The sequence below is a fragment of the Heteronotia binoei genome, chromosome 3, assembly GCF_032191835.1.
Source record: "Heteronotia binoei isolate CCM8104 ecotype False Entrance Well chromosome 3, APGP_CSIRO_Hbin_v1, whole genome shotgun sequence".
In the NCBI taxonomy this organism is placed as follows: domain Eukaryota; kingdom Metazoa; phylum Chordata; class Lepidosauria; order Squamata; family Gekkonidae; genus Heteronotia; species Heteronotia binoei.
Window position 1 is genome coordinate 112347962 of NC_083225.1, and position 18487 is coordinate 112366448.

Sequence of the window (18487 nt, forward strand, 5' to 3'; positions counted from 1 at the left end):
CAGATGCGCTTAGCCGCCTACTGCTGCCCAACATGGGCCCTGACCCAGCCCCAGGCCACCATGTGATGCTCATAGAAATGCTCCCGGAGCGGCCCCTACACACAGCTGAGGTAGCGAAAGCCACAGGGCGAGACAAGATACTTGTGCGGGTTCTCGACTGGGTGGTAAGGGGCTGGCCAGTGGGAAAACTGGGCAAGGAGTTCAGGGCTTACACAATGCGAAAGGAGGAACTAGAAGCCCACAAGGGGTGTCTTCTGTGGGGCAGCAGGGTGGTGGTGCCCCCCCCCGCTACAGAGGCAAGTGCTAGAGTCCCTCCACGAAACTCATCCAGGAATTGTTAGGATGAAGGCCTTAGCACGTAGCTACGTCTGGTGGCCAGGGATGGACGAGGAGATAGAGGGTTGGGTTTGGAAGTGTAGAGTGTGCCAAGAATCCCGACCCGAACCAGCAAGCGCCCCCGCGCAATGCTGGGAAACTAATAGGAAACCGTGGTCGAGGCTTCACGTCGACTTCGCGGGGCCCTTCCAGGGTCAAATATTCTTCATCTTGGTGGACGCGTACACCAAGTGGCTAGAAGTCATCCCGGTGGCGTCCACCTCCACGGCGGAGGCAATCCGGGCGCTGCGCAGGGTCCTGAGCATGCACGGAATCCCGGACACCATCGTCTCGGACAACGGAACTGCCTTTACCTCCAGGGAATTCCAGGAGTTCCTACAGAGGTACTTAATTCGGCACATACGGTCCACCCCATTCCACCCGGCCACAAACGGCCAAGCGGAGCGAATGGTGCGCACCACAAAGGAAGCCTTGGGCCGCATAATGCAAGGGGACTGGGACCACCGTTTAGCCACCTTCCTGTTCGACAACAGGATAACCCCCAACCTCGTCACAGGGGTAAGCCCGGCGGAATTACTAATGGGGCGCAAGCTTATCACGAGACTAGATAGGCTACACCCCGACCGGGCCTCGGACATCCTTGGGTCCCCCGAGATCAGGGAAGTGGCTAGGGGATTCTTTTCGGGAGACCCGGTGTACACGAGGAACTACGCTAACGGCCCCGAGTGGGTAGTGGGACAGGTGCTGCGTGTCATAGGGTCCCGCCACTACGATGTAACCACCAAGGATGGCCGGATCTTGCGGAGGTACATTGACCAAATGCGCCACCACACCCTGCCAGATGAACCGGCCATGCAGGACAGCGAGGAGCCCACCGTCACGACGAACGGTCCCACCGACCACTCCGACCAAGCGGGTAGCGGAGCCACACCGAAACGAAGAGGACGACCACACGGCCAGAGCCCCGGCCGAACTGGAGGGCGCGAGCAGCCATAGGCCGGCGGGTTCCTCACATGGGGAACCCACCGCTCCGTCCGCCACAGAGGCCGGGCCCCTAACAGAGCCGGTGGCTGCGCCAACCCCCCAAGGGTCCCCCCAGAGGTTTACCAGGGTGCGCACAGCTCCCGCTTACTTGAAGGATTATGTGTCCTGAGCTAAGGGGGGAGGAGTGTTATGTATTGACTTAAGATGGTACCGCATGGCGAGCCCTAAAGAAGACGACCCCTGGGTCCCCGAATGTAGCTTGCCTATAGCTCCACCCACCAAGACCTGTGGCGGGAAGTTTGGACTGACCAGAATTGGCCTGGTCAAACCAGGGGGGCTGTCCGGGCGATGTATATAAGCGGGGCCCGGCCCGTGTGTTCCTTTGTCTGGTAATGTACTCCCAATAAAGAATGTTGCCTTCAAACCGTCTCAGTTCTCAGTACACCCTCTATACCCATTGTGGCAACCAGAGGACCTGTCTGTCCAGACTGGTGAGGTATGGCCCAGGTCCCAGGAGGGGAGAGCCCTTCCACCTGGCTGCAAAATGCTTTTGCTCCATGTGCAGGGGATGGATGCAGACTATATGGTGCAAAACATTGCTGCTGTGATACAGAGTAGCCTGAGGGAGTGGCTGGGCAGCAGCAACATAGTCTGTGCCTATATGGACACAGATGCCAGAGCTGACATCCTGGCAGTGGTGATGGCTGCATGCTTCACCTGGTGGTGAAGGATGCTCTGGGCTGGGGAGTAATGTAAGGGCCACCTGGGATACTGCAGCTCTTGAGATGTGGGTCTTGCTGGAGATCTACCAGTGCCTGGCTACCCACCTTTTATTTATTATTTATTATTATTTAATAGGCTTATATTCCACCTTTTCCTGTAAACGGACAAAAGGCGGATCACAACATATAAAAATAACAATTAAAACCTACATACCAAAGTTAAAACACCAATTTAAAATTAACAGTAAAAACAATAAATAAAACGCACCACCAGCGGACAGGGCACTGCATATCAATAGCCAGTTGTACGCCCACCTTATATGATGGTAATAACAATAGGAATGCATTGTAATAAGCATGATGTCACCACAAGGAAGGCCAAATGATGGAATAATAGGACGTCCACTGCCTCCACCATAGGCCCGGTAGAACAACGCTGTCTTGCAGGCCCTATGAAATGGCAATAATTCAGGTAGGGCCCGGATCTCCATAGGGAGCTGATTCCACCAAGCAGGAGCCAGGGCTGAAAAGGCCCTGGCCCTGGTTGAGGCAAGTCGGACATCCTTAGGGCCAGGGGTGGTCAGGAGGTGTTGCGTAGCTGATTGCAATGACATCTGGGGCATATATAGGGAAAGGCAGTCCCTCAGGTATGTTGGTCCCAGATCACATAAGGCTTTAAATGTCGATATCTGGTACTCAATAGGTAGCCAGTGCAGTTGGCGCAGCACTGGCTGAATGCTTGTCCGTAAAGGCAATGCAGTTAACAGCCATGCTGCTGCATTCTGCATTAGCTGGAGTTTCCAGATCAGCTGCAAGGTAAGCCTGTGTAGACTGAGTTACAGTAATCCAACCTGGAAGTGACCGTTGCATGGATCACAGTAGCTAAATCCTGGGGGGATAGGTAGGGAGCCAGCTGCCTGGCCTGCCGAAGGTGGTGAAAGGTAGATCGTGCAACTGCTGTGATCTTGGGCTTCCATGGTAAGTAAGGCATCCAGTATCACTCCCAGACTCCTCACCTTTTGAACTGGGGCAAAAAATGCAATGCCCAGGGTTGGGAGTTGGAGGCCCAACTCTAGTCGCCCACAGTTCAGGTACAGGACCTCCATCTTGGTTGGATTGAGTTTCAGCCAGCTTTGTCGCAACCATTCAGCCACGGCTTCCAAGGCCCCGTTCAAAAGTTCCAGACTGGTGTCTGAATGGCTGTCCATCAACAGATAGAGCTGGGTGTCATCTGCATATTGGTGACAGCCCAGCCCAAAACCTTGGGGAAAAGGAGGAAAACCACTGGACTCCTATGTTGGCAAGGCTGTAGGTCATTAGATCATAGTCGACCATGCCAAACGCTGCTGAAAGATCTAGCAATAGTAGCAGCTCTGACCCACCTTGATCCAAATGCCTTCTGAGGTCATCTGTGCGGGCAACCAAGACAGTCTCCGTGCCATGCCCAGGGCAGAAACTGGACTGGAAAGGGTCAAGGATAGAGGTGTCCTCCAGGAAAGCTTGAAACTGCTCCGCCACTGCTTTCTCAATTACCTTACCCAGCAATGGAAGATTTGAGACTGGGCGGTAATTGGCCAGGACCGTAGGGTCCAAAGATGGCTTCTTCAAAAGCAGACGTACAACTACCTCTTTGAGCCTAACTGGGAAAGTCCCTGATGACAGGGCCAGATTAATAAGAACAACCAGAGGGCTCCAGACTTCAGCACCACCTGCTTTAACAACCCAGGATGGGCATGGGTCTAGAGGACAAGTGGTAGGCCAAGATCAGGTCCATGTCTCCTAGAGAAAGCTGGCTGAAGTGGTCCAAAGAAGCGCCAAAGGATGGACAACGGGCTTCCAGTTCACATACTGTATCAACTGTAGCTGGAATATGTCGGTGGAGTGCCAAGATTTTGTCTGTGAAATAAGTCGCAAAAGCCTCGCAGCCAATATCCAATCCCCTAACCTTTTGGTTGCCGATCGGCACTGTAGTTAATGATCAAATTGTCTTAAACAATTGGGCTGGGCGTGACTTCGCAGACACAATGGAGGCCACATAGAATTCCTTCTTAGCGGACTTCACTGCCTTCTCATAGAGCTTCATAAACATTCTGTAAGAAGTTTTTTACTCCTCATCGTAAGAGCACCACCACACTCACTCTAGCCGTCTAAGTTGCTGTTTCATCCTCTGCAGCTCCAGGGTATACCATGGAGCCGCTTTTGTATGGCAGTGCAGAGGGTGCTGGGGGGTGATATAATCGATGGCTGTAGTGAGCCGAGAGTACTAGTCCTCCACTTGCTCATCCAACAACCTGCCAAGGGGAATTGGGTCCCGCAGAGCTTCCCGAAGCCACTCAGGGTCCAGTTGGCTCCGTGGGCGAGCATAAATCTGCTCGCCGCCTAAACAGGAGGAGGGCTGCAGGTTCAGTCGAACTTTCAGGGCATGGTGATCTGACCATGAAACTATATCTACAGCTATCATATCTGGTGTTATCCCAGTCCCAAAAACCAAATCCAGTGTGTGACCAGTCCAGTGAGTGGGAGCTGATATAATCTGGATGAGTCCTAGTGTCTCCATGGATGACACTAGGTCCTGAGCCTGCATGGATGCTGCATCATCAACATGGACATTGAAATCCCCCAGGACCAACAGCCTGGGGAAGTTCAAACCCCAGGTCGATGCAGCATCCAGCAGGGCAGGCAGGCTATCTGGGGGTGCATTAGGCGTTCGGTACACTGCCCAGATAGCCAAACTCTCCTCAGCCTCCCACACTAGGCTGACACACACACAATGCTGGGTATGTTTGGGGTAGGGAGTGCCCTGAAAGAAAAAGAGTCACAAATAAGCACTGCAACCCCCCACCTTCCACCTAGTCATCCAAGATTGGTGAAGAACCCAGAACCCGGGTGGGGTAAGCTGGTTCAGGGCAACAGTTTCGCCCTCCTGTACCCAGGTCTCAGTTATACATGCCAGATCTACCTGTTGCTCCACGATATAATCACGTAAAGTATATATATATATTATTAATAGATCTGGCATTAAACAGCACCAATGTCAGAACTGGGTCAACATTCCTAGCCCCACAACCAACATGCTGAGGGATGGGATGTAGGTGGGAAGAGGTCTGAGCATTTCCATATCTCTGGCCTCTTCCAAAACTCTGAAACCTAGTCCCACCATCATACTTTCCCTGCCCTATTATGACCAAGATCCCTGACATGGCCTCCCCTGAAGATTCAAGTCTTCCCACCTGCAGTGTGAGAGGCAGGGGAAGGAAGATGTGCCTGAATGCTGGCTCCTCCTGGACTTACTCACCTGCTAGAACTCTACTTAAGTCATGATTGTGCATTTTGTGGAGCAGAAGAGCATGGTGCAGGATATCATCTCCTCCATGACCATCCTGCATGGGAAAGAGGAGCTCAGCATCAGCTCCAATGCCTATCTGAGCCTCTCCAAAGCTGTGGGTCCTTTAGCTCTTCCAGGACACTACAAACATACACAGCATCCATACAGCCAGTTTGAGGCAAGTCATTCCCCCTAGTTCATGTGCAGGACCAGGTGCTGGCCTCTGTACTGAAGCTGGACCCTGAGGGGACACCCGTTCTCCCATGGGTCAGGGCCTTGGTAGAGAGGTTGTGCGTGGAATTACCACCCACAATAAAGGTTGACCTGTTCCTGTGACCCTTGGATAAAAGGCAGCATTGCTTTCTGGAATGAAGAGCTTGTGATGTGGAAGTGTGAGCTCTGCAAAGAAGTGTGGACAGACATGGCCAGAGGAAACAGCAGATGGAAGAAGAAGAATTGCAAATTTATACCCCGCCCTTCTCTCTGAAACAGAGACTCAGAGCGGCTTACAATCTCATATGTCTTCTCCCCCCACAACAGACACCCTGTGAGATGGGTGGGGCTGAGAGGGCTCTCATAGCAGCTGCCCTTTCAAGGACAGCTCCTGCAATAGCTATGACTAAATCAAGGCCATTCCAGCAGGTGCAAGTGGAGGAGTGGGAAATCAAACCCGGTTCTCCCAGATAAGAGTCCACACACTTAACCACGACACCAAACTGGGGGGAGGAGGAGCCACAGCCTAGAAGCTTATTATTCTTTTGATCTGTTAAAAACATTTTCATTATTCTGTATGCTAATTTACTACCCACCCACTAATGTAAGATATATAAGAGATGTAAGATTCTGTCTGCATTTTATACTGTCTGAGGAAGTGTGCTTGGCACATGAAAGATCACACTTTGAATAAAACTTTGTTGGTCTTAAAGGTGCCGCTGGACTCCAACTTTGTTCTGTTCAGACCAACACAGCTACCCACCCTGATCCAGGGCTTGAATATACCAGGAGCTCACAGGAGCATAGCTCCTGAACCTCCAGCCAGGGTCTGTATGCAGTGGCGAGTTCTCTCCCTGCTACACACAGATCCCAGGGCATATGCAAATGAGATATGCTACTGAGCTCCTCCTGCACCTTTTTTCCTACAAAACAACCTGTGTGGATCTACTTTAAATGTGTAAGCTACTCCAAGACCCCTGTGGGGAGAGGGTGCAGGGTATAGGTTAGAGCTGTCTTTGGAGAGAATTTTGAATTGGCAGTTTGCTTTTTCGTTGGTCCAAAAAGGGAATTTCCCAAGCATAAAAGATCCTGAAATAGGGGATCAAAGGGTGTGAAATTTAGCATCTTGCAAAGCCTAGATGCCATACATAGATGTATAATCCATCTCTTAGAAGATCAGATGTTTATAGAATGTAAGAGAAGCTAAGTTGGCAACTGTGTTGTCTTTTATTTTTCTATACTCTTTTTTTATCTGTCTACTAATAGCTTTGTGTGTATGAATGAAACTGTAAAACTTGACAATTGGGCTGAGGCAATTCCTGGATAAACTGATCAATGAGTCTTTTGATAGAAGAAACCAAGCCTGGAATGCTGGCAAAACTATAATGGTTGCCTAGCAATGACCACTAAGGGTATCTGTTTCTTAAAGATACAAATGGTCCTTTTATATTTTTTTAATCCCTCAATGTATTTTTAGTTTTCTATATTTCAGATATTTCTGCAAACCTGGGGCAGTTCAGGCTTCTAGACAGATCTGTCTTGTTTGTTCACAGGTACAATAACTGTTTTTAAGTACCCACAAATTTGGCCATGTTGTGAATTAGTTATGTGGATCAAGTGTCAAAGTGGTGGTAGCAGTTAGAGGTGTTGATTATTTCCTGGAATTTAAAGTACCTGAATGTGTGTAGAATTCCTAGATAGATTCATAGAAACTTAGATATTATTTAAGTTTGGTGCACAGTGCTCAGAACCCATTTCATGGGTGTAACTCATAGTATTAATCCATAATATAAACTGCTTGAATATCAAGGAACAGAGCCAGATCTATGAGTGTTCCCTAGTTGTGTAACTGATATTCCTGTCAGAAATCTAGAACAGACAATTGTTCATATTTCAGGTAACATAGGCTACCCACAATGATTATCTGGCTTGACTGAGGCTTTGGGCTTACCCATGAAATGTTATCTCTCTTCAGTGCCTTAATACCTCAAATAATGGAGCAGCAAAAAATATAATTATATATGTCAGTTACTGCCACTACACACTTATATGAGCACAAAACAAACAACAGGAGGAATTAATACAGAATCATCCATGAAGTTTGCCTGAACCCCCAATGACCTCATAAATTATCCTAGATGAAATGAAATTCAGAAGTTTTATTGATTAAATATGCTTTAATGATTTTTTTTTTTACTATTCATCCTTATCTACTAACATGCTTTACAATAGTTTGACATCTCAAAGGTACCTTTGATAATGGTATTTTATTCAGCCTAATTTGTTAAAAAATCATTATCTATGCAGAACTTTCTTGTCTCTGCTTCTGGTATCATTGCTTCAGACAAAGAGGATAATCTCATAATTCTAAAACATTGTATTATATGTCTTATCTAGTCTCAATAAACTGCTTACATATACAAGGCCATAATAGAATAAATGTTGGAAGTGAAGCCATTGACTAGTTTATCTAATTATTCTATCCTGTACCCATTTCATAAGGTTAATGAGTGGCAGGATTTTTAATTTTGCAGTTATGCTTCTGGGGAAATACTATTCCATCTATTTTCCATATACACAAATAAATAGAGGTTATATGAAATTATTTTCACTTTTAAACCACAGAGGTTTTAGTTTATTGGTGTGCTTCATTCTAATGTAGAGTTTATACTGTACATAGATGACTATGAGAAAACTGTTTTATATAGGTGAGTGTGAAAAAATGCTGTATATAGGTGACTATAAGAAAAACGCTAATTATAGAGCTGCTAAATTATTAAGTTTAAGTTGATTAACTGGCTGACTTTAAAACTAATTGGCTAATGTCCATTAAATAAATTACAGTATTGCCAGGATCTTCACATAGATGCTTTTATAATACATCAAAAGAGGTATGATAGTTTACAATTTGATAAACAGAAACAAACTGGAATGGGGATTGGAAATTTAGTGATCTTGTTTGTTCTTTGTTACAGTAACAGAATCAAGATATCCTATCTGCCAAGTTTCTCCCCCTCTCCAAAATTCACCTTCCATAGGCTTTGCCCTCCAGGAATCTTCAGGAATTTCCCATGCTGGAGCTGATAATCATAGGAAAAGAAAGATGGAAGGCAAGAAAGAAAATGCTTGCAGAAGACACTGAGGCTATCAGATCTCAAGTGGCCTGGAGATTTGAAACTGAGTACTAATGGCTGACAGGGGAAGGCAATGGCAAACCACCCTGTAAAAAGTCTGCTGCAAAAATGTCATGATGTGACATCACCCCAGAGTTGGAAATGACTGGTTTTTGCACAAGGGACTTCCTTTTCCTTTTACCTTTACTAATGGCTGACTTTAGAGTTTATAGCTGAGATTCCATTAATGGAAAGGAGATAAATTGAGGTGGGCAAGCTGGATTGTGTTAACAACTTGTTGACTGAGAAATAATGTACTAACACACTTCTACCCACCTTTATCCAGTTTAAAGATCAGCCAATTAATAACAGAACAAATATACTAGCACATAAATTGAGATTCATCATTTTAAAAGAAATATTAATTAACTCATTCATGATCCTATGAAGCATAAGTAGAGAGAAGCTACATAAACTTTCATCTTCCCCCACCTGCTTTTCATTTGCTTTTCTTCCCATGTGTGCCTTTTTTAATCAGTAGATTCCTCAAGGAATATCATGGAGGTCAACATGGGGGGCTGCAGTAAAATTTGAAGTGAAAACCAGCAAAAAATGCATACAATGAGTGGGGAAAGACCTTATTATCCAAGACTGAAAACATTTCCCCCTTCACACTGTAAATTATTTAATAAAAATTCCACCATATTTACAAAGTTAACATCAGGGTTGCTTGGTCTGAAGCAAGAGAATAAACTTAGAGTTCAGTGGTGCCTTTAAGACATAGTTTTATTCAAGGTATGAGTTTTCATGTGAGAAATAACTTCCCACAATTAGAAAGGATTCTCTTATACATTTTGACATATTTATTACTTTAACTGTTGTCCCCCCTTAATTAAATCCATACAGCTGTTGTGTTGACTATATACACTTAAATCAGTTCATTGTAGTGGTTAAGAGTGCAGACTGTAATCTGGAAGAAACAGATTTGATTTCCCACCCCTCTACATGCAGCTGCTAGTGTCACCTAGGGTCTGTCACAAGTTCTCTCAGAGTTGTTCTCTCAAGAGCAGGTCTCAAAAGAGGTCTCTCAGTCCCACCTACCTAACAGGGTGTCTATTGTGGGGAGCGGAAGGGAAAGGACATTGTAAACTGCTCTAAGACTCTGTGAAGGGGATGGTAGAAATCTAATCTCTTCTCTTCTGCTTCTTCTTAACTTGTTATTTTTGTTTTGTCTCAAAATATCTTCAGTATGTTATAAGTTTAAATCCATCTGTAAGTTTAAATGATTTTCTTCCATTTCATTTTATCTGAAGAAGTGTGTGTGCACATGGAAGTTCATCTCTTCAATAAAACTTTGTTAATCTTAAAGGTGCCACTGGAGTCTAACTTTATTCTACTACATAAAACAGATAAAACCATTATATATGTCTCTTCATTCTAGCTGGTTGTCTCACGTTCAAAAAATGAGCAAACACCAATGGCTTTTGAATCAATAACCAAGCCCAGTTACCCAACATGGTAGTTCACCCCCACCCTCCGCAATCCAGTACTCTTTATATCCTAGTGGGAAAGTAAATGAGGACCTGTAATGTAAAGCAAAACCAGATATTGGTTTATGTTCTACCTGTATCAGATATTCAGTATATGATTTTTCACTTCCTTTATAAATAAATCAAGTCCAGGCTGTCCAATTGCCTCCCCAGTCGGAATAACGAGACAGATAAGGTATGAATTAAAGGGCCACTTTATTAACTTAACTCAATGGCAAGGGACAAATGATGGGGACAGAAAAAGCCACTCAGCACAATGGTGCAGTGCCACGGCAGCTTACCAATCCCCCACAAAACATGTTCCCAGTGACCAACCTATTTAAGGCACCGCCCTAACCAATTGCCAGCGCCCATCAACAACAGTACAAGGTAGGCAAAAACACCTCCAAACAAGCCAATATGTTTGGAGGCGAAAAATTCCTACCTGGCCCCTTTCAAACAGGCGACCAGCCTTTGCCTGCACTGCATGACAGGCAAGCCAAATGCGGCTTCAAAACTGTGCCACTGGGGGCGGGTCCAGCCTTATAAGGCCAACCTTGCCCCCACCCCGCGAGGAAGAGTCCACTGCCTCCCATCCTTCCGGGGAGGCAATGGACGGCCGCCAGCCTTAGCGTCCGCTTGGCCGCTCGGCTGGGTGGGGGCCAAATTGCCTCCCCAGTTGGAATAACGAGACAGACAAAGATATGGATTAAAGGGCCACTTTATTAACTTAACTCAATGGCAAGGGCCAAACGATGGGGACAGGAAAAGCCAGGGGTCAATACCAGACCACCTCCTTAACCTGAAAACAGGGCGAGCCCCAAAGCCCCAGGTGTGAGCCAACCAAACAGCTCAAATCTGGCTGGCCAAGCCACGAGATCCCCTTTCACCTGAGTTCCACCCTCACCCAAGCCATACAGCCTGGGATGTGGACACAGATCCCTCTCCGAGCAAGGTCCCAAAGTGACCGTGCAACCTCGCTGCATCTGATCCATCTTAGACCGTCAGACACATAGCACCACCTGACCATCAACAAATTTAACATTTCCAACCTGGAGAGCCCTAACAGAAATATTCTTACGGGAGAGCACCACCAACTCAGACACCCACAAGGCCCCGAAAAAAGCTGTCAAGGTGGCTGTGTGAAAGAGCGCCTCCTCAAAGGCTGAGGCACAAACCAAAGCCCAAGTGACATACAAACCTTGTAGGAAGGCTGGGGAAATCGGCTGCCTATGATCAACCCACTGCCCCGCCTCCCGAGACCATCCCTCTAACATCTTTAGAATATGAAAATCCTTAGTCACCTCCTGATACCCCTGGGTCTTACTTAGAAAGGACAAGGTGGCCAGCTGTCCCTTGATGGATTTCACCAAGAGACCTCTCTCTTTCTGCCAAACACAAAACTGCAGCAGATGCTCGACTGGTGCCGGCCATGTCACAGGTAGCCCCGCCCCTTCCCAAAAAGTAGTAAACTGACTAGCCGCCCGGTCATATGACCTTTTCGTGTGTCATGGGTGCTGGGGGCCCTGCAGAAGAAGCCGAGCCTGCAGAAGAAACTGTGCCCCTGCCACCTGCACCAGTGCCCCTGCCTCCTGCTGGAGAAGATCCAAGCCCCCCTGCCTTGCCCTCTCGGGTGGCTCGTGTGCGTGACCACCTTCGTCAGGACCTCAGGGATCAGAGGAGGGTGGCATGCTCACGAGCAAGATGCTCCCTGAGCCCTGAGTTTTGAAAGGATTCTGGCCCTTCTAGGAGTGAGGGTGCTTGAGTCTCAGCAGGATCCTGGCTGCCCTCTGAGTCAGCAATTAGCCCAAATGGGCAACAGACAGCAGAGGGCTATATAGCTGTGGGCTTTGGGAGGAGGCTTTGTGGAAGCAACTAGTCACTTACCTGACGTTCTAGCATCCACTTCGGCTTCTGACTTCAGCTTCTGCACCCCCTGACTCTGGCATTGACTTTTGGACCCCCTGACTTTGGCTTCTGAACCTCTGACCTGTGATACCTGGACGGTGATTCGGTTTTGGTGCTTTGGACCCTCCTTGCTACCCAGCTACAGACCTTGGACTGACCCTGGACTTCGCCTGGCCTGGCCCCACCCCGTGACATCGTGCTAGGTGCTATGGCAAGGTGGATTGCCTGGCTAACTTCAATCTGCCACAATTCCACAGGGATGCGAGCGGGTAACGGGTTGGCCGCTGGAGCTAGCAGATGAAATTGCACCATCTTTTGGCAAGACAGGGCATCTGCCACTCCATTACAAACGCCTGGAACATGCTTTGCCAAAAACAGAACGTTTAACAAGGCAACGCAAAATAAACTCCCTCACCAGCCTCATAACCGGCTTGGACCTGGAGATAAGGTTGTTGACCACATGGACAACTGCCATGTTATCACACCAGAAGTGAACCGTGTGGTTGGCCAGAGAATGTCCCCATAGAAAAACAGCGACCACAATGGGAAAAAATTCCAAAAAAGTTAGGTTACGACATAACTCAGAGCCCAACCACTCACTCGGCCAACACTCGGCGCACCAATGCCCCCGAAAGTACACACGAAAGCCAGTAGAGCCGGCAGCATCCGAGATAATCTGAAGGTCCGTATTCAACTGCATAACTTCCCGCCAAAAAGAGATGCCATTGAAATCCCTCAAAAACAATTCCCAGACCTCCATGTCACTGTGCATCCCTTCTGTAACACGGGTATAATGATGCGGTGCACGCAGGACAATCATGCCATCACAAAACTGCCTAAGGAACGCATGACCGGGGGCCACCACCTTGCAGGCAAAGTTCAGGTGGCCCACCAGTTGCTGCAACTCCAAAAGGGTGACCTTACGCTTAACCAGCACGGCCCGCACTCTAGCCAACAGGTTACTCAACTTGTCGCACGGCAGTCTTGATAGCTGACGCACAGTATCAAGCTCGATACCCAAAAAGGTCAGAACTGTAACTGGGTCCTCGGTCTTTTCCCTAGCTAAGGGAACACCAAGCTCCTCCACCAAGTGTTCAAATGCCACCAACAAACGGGAACATTGCCCTGAGCCCGCGGGGCCCACAAAAAGAAAATCATCCAGGTAATGTGCCATATCTTGCACCCCTGTCCTAAACTGTAGCGCCCACTCCAAAAAAGTACTAAACTGCTTAAACGCAGCGCGAGATACTGAACACCCCATCGGCAGCGCTCTATCTAAATAAAAACTGCCTTCGAATGAAAATCCTAACAATTTGAAATCGTCTGGGTGCACGAGGAGAAGGCGAAAGGCTGACTTAATGTCACATTTTGCCAGCTTGGCACCAATGGCACAACGACGCACAATCCGCACTGCCCGGTCAAAGGACGTATATTTAACCGAACATAATTCCAAGGGAATGGCGTCATTCACGGACCGCCTCCTCAGGTAGGACAAATGGTGAATTAAACAAAACTCACCAGCAGCTTTCTTAGGTACCACACCCGATGGAGAAACCCACAAATTGGGCACCAGAGGAACCGCGAAAGGGCCCAACACTCGTCCCTCCGCACACGCCTTCTTAATTTTAGCCCTAACAATGTCCTCTAAACCACAAACAATCCATAAATTAGAACAAGAAAATGGGATCCGGGGACCCTGGTAAGGAATTCGGAACCCCAGGGAAAACCCCTTCCCACAGATAACTTCTCTCCTCGGCATGAAGATAATCCTGCAATAACTCCTTAAGTGCCATCAGCTATATGGGGCTGGGCCCCTTTTCCAGGAGGCTGACTTGCCCCCCCCCCGGCCGCCTGTTGGCCCCTTTTGGTTTGGACCTATTGCAGGCTGTGAAGGCATGCGGCCCGCCACACAGCAGACACTCATGTTTGTACTTGCAAGCCTTTCTGGCACACGCGCCTTGGGAGGTGAACTCCCAGCAACATTGCCCTGGTTGAACCGACTGCCCTGCAGCCATGCGGGTGCCAGCCGAATGAGCAGTCTTCTGTACAAGATGACCACTGTCAGATCTACCCCCAGTATTTGGCTTTGCGGGTGCCATAAGCTGCAACCAGAGCTGCTGATTGATCTGGTCCCATAGGAGGCCAGGATTAACCGCCATTCGCATATGGAATTCTTTATCGTACTGCAGCCACGCCCCTCCTGAAAAATTGTTGTATGCATGGTAAATTATATCGCAATACTGGAATAGCGGGGCCGCCCTCCAAGGCTGTGCCCTGGCAATGACCCCCGCATATATAAGAAATCCCGGCAGCCAATTCGACCAAGACCTATCTACCTTCTGCCGCTTCAACTTCTCCTTATCCTTCTTGTCTAGCTCGTCCTTGGATTTCTTTTCCAACTCTCTATATAACGGGCTGAACACATCCACATAGTCACCTTTTAAGATCTTCTCCCTGGTTGCCACCGTAAGGTGATCGCCTAGCGGCATGGCTGGATCACCAAAATGTAGAGCATGAAATGCCACCGTACTATAAGGGACTGGGGGATGGGATTGAAATCCCCAACTGCCCAACTGTTGTGAAGACCAGGCTGGAGACAGAGAAGCCGCTTGCTGCCAGCTCCAAGACAACACGCCTCCTGCCGCCGAAAACCCCGCCGTCCCTGTGCTACCAACATGACCTCCTACCGCTGTAGCAGAGCTCCAAGGTGGCCAGACCTGGAATGGAAGCGAGCTACCCAACTGATGAGGCAGTGCCCCAGACGCCCTTTGCTGACTTATGAGTGAACCCCGCTGCCATAGGGTGACCCTGAAGTGGGAGACACAACCTGAAGCAACACTTGGGCACCAGGGACCCCATGGACACAACACCCCTTGTTGCCGAGCTGGTGTCTTACCTTCCACATTGGTAGGCATCACTGCAACCACTTCAGGCTCCTCCCACTGTTCCTCATCCAATGGCACTACATCACTCGGGCTATTCACGCCTTCCTTGGCACCCTGTAAGGCAGAAAGCCATGCGAGCACCTCTCTCTGAAATGAAATGGTGGTGGCCCTACCAGAACCCTTAAGCCCAGCAAATCTTCGTGACGGGCCTGCCAAACCTCTTGCCTCCTCCAAAATGGCCAGGTGATCCAGGATAGTCTGTCGCGTCACCACCTCATCCCCCTCATCAGCCAGGGGTTGGGCAGGAGCCGGCTTCTTAAGAGGCCTTTTGGCCGGCTGTTTCCCTTTGGATGGGCCTTGCCCTTTTTTAGGCCCCATGCTCTCTTAAAGATGCCCTCAGAGGACTCCAAACGACCTACCGCTCAACCCAGGACTCCCCGAGGCCTAGCTACCAATAGCAAAGCTGGCCCAAACGTGGCTCAGCAAGCCTCAACCGACCCCCGAATGTGCTTTTGCCCCTGACACCCAAAACAGCCACCCCCCTGGAGGCCGGCCACAACAAGCTGACCAGCCCCCTCTAACAGAAAGGCAGGGGGGAACCCTTCAATACCCCTTTAGCTGCTCCTCTTCAGCCAGCTGCCCTTGTCCCACCAAAAGCTGCCGCCGGCTCCACGGCGCGATGAGCCATCCACTCGATGACGCCAACTTCACCTGATGCCGAGGCTCCCAGCCACTAACCGCTCCGCGCTCTGCGCCGCAGAAGACATCGCCCTCACGGGTTGGGAGAGAAAACTTCCCAGCCACCAAAAGCCCCCGCGCCACGCCAAAAGCCACAGGAGCATTAAGCCACCGTGCGCTGATCGGCTCCACCAAACGCGGCTTCAAAACTGCGCCACCAGGGGCGGGTCCAGCCTTATAAGGCCGACCTCGCCCCCACCCAGCGAGGAAGAGTCCACTGCCTCCCATCCTTCCGGGGAGGCAATCGGCTGCTCGTCTGGGTGGGACCGAATTCCTAAAGAAAGTCTGTGATCCAGTGTGCAGATCATGGTCATTATTCAGAAGAATTTTCAAAACTTTTAAAATGTTGTCAAGCATTGCCTGCTGGTTATTTCAGCCTTTTTAGCTTTCAATGTGGCATAAATGGCATGGGCAATATTCCACAATCCATTTTCCCTTGATTGATCCTATTCGAAGCAATGGGTTTGTAACTGACTTATGGTCTGCAATCACAGTCTCTATGGCATGGTTGGCACTACCCAGCCATTTTATTCTGCTTTTGCCAAGATTATCTAGCTCTTGGATAGCCAGATTGGGGGGGGGGGGGAACACTGTAATACCTATAATCACATATACCATTATGAGTTGCAGCAGTTTCAGATGCAACTAACATAATAGCCACCAATAACAGCTATGTTTTTTAACTGAACCTTTAAACACCTTGTTAAATATTGAATATACTGTATATCACAGTACTCACACCGAAATTCATTTAACCTCAGAAAAGGAACATCCAAGCTCTTTTATTCTATATACAGCATGTGTACAGAATTGACTCAAATCCTACGCTTATGGCATTAGATGCAATGAACCTTTAAAAAAATGAGTTAATGGACTTCATGCCTCACTCTTAATGGATACCTCTCCCAGTCATTTCCCAAAAAGTTGTTTCTGAGTGTCTGAAGTGGCTCAGGGCCAAACTACATTACCTGTGGCTTGAGTAAAGTCAGAGTTCTCTGATCTGCACTAACTGCAACACATGGAACCTACAGGCATTTGGGGTTCCTGCAGGCAACTTTGGCTTGGGAAAAGAGCACTGGAGAGAAGAGTGAAGCCCCCAGTGTCACACTCCTGAGGTCAGTTTTGTGCCAATGTGCTTGATAACTTTATTCCCACAACATTCTGTTTGTCCAAGAAAAGGACACTGGGGAACCTAGAGCAGATTTTTCTCACATATGATACGTATTTTGACCCTCAGTAGAATATTGCGATGCTACATGATCAATTCTACCACAAATCAATTCTACCACAAATGCAGTAAGGATAGGTTGAATTTTCCTTAGTTTCCTGGTTAGCCCATAGACAGTATGTTTCCAAGGAGACCAGGAGCCCCAGGAGAAATTTAGAGGGACATAGAAAACTCTAGATCATGAACATAGAGAGAGTTACAATAATCCAACCTAGAAGTGACCACTGCATGGGTTGCTGTAGCTAGGTCATAGGGGGTAAGATATGAGGCCATCTGCCTGATCTGCATCAGATGTAAGAAGGCAGACCTGGCAGTGGTGGTGAACTAAGCCTCCATAGTGAGCCATCCAGGAACACTCTCAGGCTCTTCACCCTTGACACTGGTTCCAATGGTGCCCCATTGAAGGCCGAAAGCCTGATTACTAGAGAAGAGTTAGTTTGGTGTAGTGGTTAACTGTGCAGACTCTAATCTGGGTGAACAAGGTTTGGTACCCCACTACTCCACATATACCTGCTGAGTGACCTTGTGTCAGTCACGATTCTCAAAAGAGCTGTTTTCTCAAGAGCAGTTCTCGAAAGAACTCTCTCAGCACCACATACATCACAGGGAGTCTGTTCTGGGGAGGAGAAAGGAAAGGTGATTGCAAGCTACTCTGAGTGAAGGGTGGGGTATAAATCCAATATCTTCTTCTTTAGCCTTCTGTGAGCCAGGTGCAGGACCTCCATCCTCAATGGATTCAATTTCAATCAGCTCTGTTACAACCATCTCTAGCTTGACCTGTGTCCTATTGGGTTTGCATTGTCACAGTGGCTTCTGCTGGGCACTGTGCTGATTTTCTTTGCATGCAAAAATGCCCCCAGCCTTTAATTTCTACTGCAGATTTTCTGGCTTCCATTGCACTTTTTTTTTGCTATTGCCCCCTCCATTGGAAACAATGGAGGATAGGGACACCATCTTTGTGGGGGCATAATTCGGATTCTGGAAAGCCAATCCTCACCAAACTTGGAGGACAGGTAGAGTAGAGTTAGGTGGAGATCACTTGCAAGTTTGGTGTCTCTAGTGTGCTGGGGGAGCATTCTACTGACCCTCACAAACTGAACCAGTTTGATTAGCTCCTTAAAAATCATGATAGTTTGTGAACTGGGCATGCCATGAACTATGAACCAAACCATATTTTCCTGGTTTGGACCAATCCATACTTAGAGGGGACTTTACAGAAGTTTGTAAAATTAGCCATCGTGTGGAGAAAGTGGAAAAATACTTTTTTTTTTCCTTTTTCAAAACAATAGAATTTAGGAACATCTATTGAAGGGTTCATCAGAACATAAATCTAAAGTGTCCACCTAATTCTGGATGATCATGGGACTTGCAGTGCCAAGGTTATATCCTGGCCTATCCAGGATTCTCTAACCCCAGTGCTATTTGCAATGGATGCTCTTTGTTTCTGGCAGACATAACTCATCAGAAAATCAATCTAAGAGTCTCAAAGGCACAGATTAGTTGTTT